General features: G+C 34.9%; 1 pseudogene; it reads left to right on the top strand.

The window, feature by feature from the left end:
* Positions 1–3,320: 3,320 nt before the first annotated feature.
* Positions 3,321–4,303, top strand: LOC123251795 (annotated as a pseudogene).
* The last annotated feature ends 216 nt before the right edge of the window (positions 4,304–4,519 follow it).

The following is a 4,519-nucleotide window of genomic DNA, read 5'->3' as shown; positions in this document are numbered from 1 at the left end:
TTTAGATTTAAGAATCATCAGCATAAAAATGATAACTGAATCATGGAAATGGATCAGATCACCAAGTGATATAGTACAGAGGTGTAAAAGAAGAGGATCCAGGACAGAACACTTCAGGCCAGCTACCATTAGCCAATGTTGCTATGAAGGTCCAAATGAAAGTCCAGTAACAGATCCTAAGAAGGAGTAATCAGATAGGTAGAAGGAGAATCAGAAGAATTTAGTGTTACAAAAAAAACTAGAGAAAATAATGTATCAAGAGGAAGAGGGTAAATAACAAAAGGTCAGAGTGAAACATTCTTCTGGTCCAAGATGGATCTATAAAAAGGGGGAGGAGGCTAGCCCACATGGATGAAACATCAGTGGTGGAACTAGATAGTGCTGACAGAAGCAGCAGTAGCTTCAGTAGCACTCAAGCCAGAGACAGCAAGAGAATCTGGCAACTAGTCAGAAAGAGATTACAGAATGTCCCTGTGCTAGCCCTGTACACAGGACCAGATGCTTTTTGGGTTATAGTTCAAGGGCAGAGAAGTCAAGAGGGAATGGAAGTCCTGAGGGGCAGTATTACTTCTGGCGCCAAGGAATCAGGGACCCTAAGAAAGATATTTCTTTCAGACACCAAGGAAAGAAGGGATCTGAGACATATAAATTGCAATTTAAAGGGATAAGTGGCCCTTCCTAGCCAAGGTTCTGATTCAAGACCAAGAGAGCAATGACCACACTTCTCCTGAGAGCACAATAAAAACTTGCAAACTCCCAGAAACTAGATCAAGGAAAGATAATTTAAAAATTGTTGGATTGCCTGCAAGAAGGTGCAGAAATGAGTTGATTAGGTTGGGATGGTGTTTAAAAAAAATAGGTGAGAAATAGAGATTCCCTGGGAAAAGGAGAAAGAGAAAAGAAAGAGGGGAAATTATCTCACATAAAAGAGGTATACAAGGAAGAGTTTTTACAACTGAGGGGGAAATGGTATGTGGGGAGATTGCAGGCAATGCTTGAAATTCACTCACAAATAAATTATTTCAAAGAGGGAAAATATATATAAATACTCAGCTGGTAATGGAATTCTATCTTGCCCAACAGGGAAATAGGAGGAGACAAAAGAAAGGCAGAGGGAGATGACAAAAGAGAGGGTAGATAAAAGTGGTCAGAAGTAAAATAGACTTGAGAAAAGAGACAGAAGAGAGAGAGAGAGAGAGAAAGAGAGAGAGAGAGAGAAGGATAAACTGAAGAAAACAGGATGGAAAGAACTGAATAGTTAGTAATCATAACTGGGAATGTGAACAGGATGAACTCATTCATAAAATAGAAACATAACAGAATGAATTACAAACCAAAATCCAACAATATGTTGTTTACAAGAAAACGTACTTGAAACAGACATACAAACACAGAGTTAAAATAAGAATCTGGAGCAGAATCTATTATGCTTCCATTGAAGTAAAAAAGGAGGGGTAGCAATCAAGAATTCAGGCAAAACAAAGGCCAAAAAATAGACTTGATTAAGAGATAAGCAGTGATACTGCATCTTGCTAAAAGGAATCCTAGACAATGAAGTAATAGCAATACTAAACATTTATATACTACATGGCATAGCACACAAATTCTTAAAGGAATAGTTAAATGAATTACAGGAGGAAATAGTAAAACTATACTAGGCAGAGACTTTGACTTTTCCCCTATCAGAGCTAAATAAATATAACCAAATAAATAAGAAAGAAGTCAAATATATTAATAGAATCTTGGAAAATTTAGATGTGCTAGATCTCAGGAGAAAACTGAATAAAAACAGAAGGAATAAACCTTTTTCTCAACTGTCCATGGCCCCTCCACAAAAAATGACCATGTATTAGGGCATAAAAACCTCACAACCAAATTCAGAAAAGCAGAAATATTAAATGCATCTTTTTCAGATCACAATGCAATAAAAATTATATTTAATAAAGGACCATGGAAGTATAAATTAAAAATTCATTTGAAATTAAACAACTTAATCCTAAAGAATGAATGGGTCAAAGAATAAATTGTAGAAACAATTGATCATTTAAAGAGAATGACAATGAGACAACATTCCAAAATAAATAGAATGAAGTCAAAGCAGTACTTATGAGAAAATTGATATCTCAAAATTAATTAAAGAGATAAAGAATAGAGCAATAAATTGAATGTGCAACTTTTAAAAACTAAAAACAAATTTTCAATTAACAGTTAAAATGGAAATCTTGAATAACAAAGGAGAGATTAATAAAACTTAAAGTCAAAAAGTTGAAATAATAATGAAATAATGAAAAAAGGAAAAAATAGCCAAACCATTGGTTAATTTGATTTTTTTATTTTAAACATTTATTAATATTTATATTTTAGAAAAGTTAACATGGTTACATGATTTATGCTCTTACTTTCCCCTTCACCCCCCAACCTCCCCCCTCCCCTGGCTGATATGCATTTCCATTGGTTTTAACATGTGTCATTAATCAAGACCTATTTCCAAATTGTTGATAGTTGCATTGATGTGGTACTTTCGATCCCCAATCATGTCCTCATCAACCTAATTTTATTTTTTTTAAAAAGAAAGAAGTGGGGGAGCTAGGTGTTTCAGTGGCTTGAGAACTAGGTCTAGAGATGGAAGGTCCTGAGTTCATATGTGGCCTCAGACACTTCCTAGCTGTGTGACCCTGGACAAGTCACTTAACCCCCATTGCTTAGCCCTTACCATTTGTCTGCCTTGGAACCAATACACAGTACTGATGGAAGGTAAGGGTTTAAAAAACAAAAGAAGAAAATCAAAATATCAGTATCAAAAATGAAAAGTATAAATGTATCACCAATGAAGAAAAATTAGGGCATTTATTAGTAGTTATTTTGCCTAGTTCTATGATAGAAAACTGGCAACCTATGTGAAATGGATGGATATTTACAAAAATATAAAATGCCCAGATTAAAAGAAGTAGAATACTCAAATAACCCTATCTTAGAAAAGAAAGAAACTGAACAAACCATTACTGGACTGTCTAAGAAAGAATCCCTCAGACCAGAATGATTTACAAGTGCATTCTACCAAACACTTGAGGAAAAATTAATCCTAGTACTACATATACTATTTGAAAAAAATAGATTAAAGTAGACTACGAGGGTAGTGGAGGATGTGTCTCAAGTTTCCTCCAAAGTGGCAAGTCCACTCCAAATCAGCCATGACCTTGTGAGCCATATTCACCTATTCAGATTAATAACAAAATTGCAAAGTCATGGACCTAGAAGAGGGGGAAGCTTTGGACAAAATTACATTAAAAGTGACATTGTGCTATCAGATGTACGTCTAAACATCCCCAAACAAAAGACAACTCTAGGTGCATCTGAATGATGTTGGCCAACTTATTTCCTTCTATCACAATTCAAATGTCTGTAGAACAAAGATTCTTGGAAAGATATTCAAAATAATGGTTAAAAAAAAGATATTCAAGTAGAAAATACTGTATATGATGACAGACATACTCAGGAATCCTGTGGCAAGAAAAGCAATGGCATATATTTTTAAAAGAAAGATGAAACTCAAACTCACCCTTGTATAAGAATAGAAGCTCTACTGGATAATTACAGTGATTTCGAAGTGGAAAGAAGACCATAACTTTTTCTCGGAGATGAAACAAAAAGAGATATCAAGAATAAGATACAATCTAATATTCTAACCCAGGGAGCAAAACATTTCACTGACAAAGAGCAAGGAAATATCCAATATAATATGGCTAAAATGGTCCTGAATTCTCTGTGTATGGTTTGGTTTTGGTTTTCTAGTATGCCAGAGCATATAAATGCCGCCTCTCTGGAAGACATTGGCAAATAGGTATGGGAAGGGGCTTTTCCTTTTGTTTATTTTCCATTGTAACCTGTACGAATTTTGCACTATGCTTGAGCTTGAGGCTAGCACCAGGATTGCCAGCATCATCAATACAAGGGTTGTTAAGACTGCACAGATATGGGTGAAGACCTGCCTGGATGTGAACTGAATGTTGTCCTAAATGGGCACCTGACTGCAACAAGAGGAGGCATAGTAGAAGGTTAAAGAACTGGATTGTCTGAAAGATGATTTATGTACTGGTCTTCAGACTCCTATCAGCTGGTCTAAAGATGAGATTTCTGACTTACATGTTCATACTACTATCATAATGGCAGCTGATTTTTTTATAATGACTTCACAGATGATTCATTTAAAACACTAGAGAATCACTCAAATTGGAAAACTGCTTCTTCCATCTACCTGTCAATAGAGAAAAGGAACTCTGGAAGATTATTGCTGCATCAATAAGTTGATCTCCCATGTGAACAAAGCAAAAAATATTACTGTCGGTTTACTACAGTTCTTTCTAAACTGCATTTTCAATAAAATCAAAAGCTACCAGAAAGAAAAAAAAGAAAAAATAGGTAAAAGACTTCTAACAAATTCCTTTTATGACAAAAAGTGATAAACAAGGTAGAGAGAAAAAAGAGAGAGAAAGAAAAATTTAGACTAACATCTTTAATG

Source organism: Gracilinanus agilis, chromosome 6 (genome assembly GCF_016433145.1).
Source record: "Gracilinanus agilis isolate LMUSP501 chromosome 6, AgileGrace, whole genome shotgun sequence".
Classification (NCBI taxonomy): domain Eukaryota; kingdom Metazoa; phylum Chordata; class Mammalia; order Didelphimorphia; family Didelphidae; genus Gracilinanus; species Gracilinanus agilis.
Note: the sequence above shows the minus strand (reverse complement) of the source record. Positions and strands in the feature narration are given on the sequence as shown.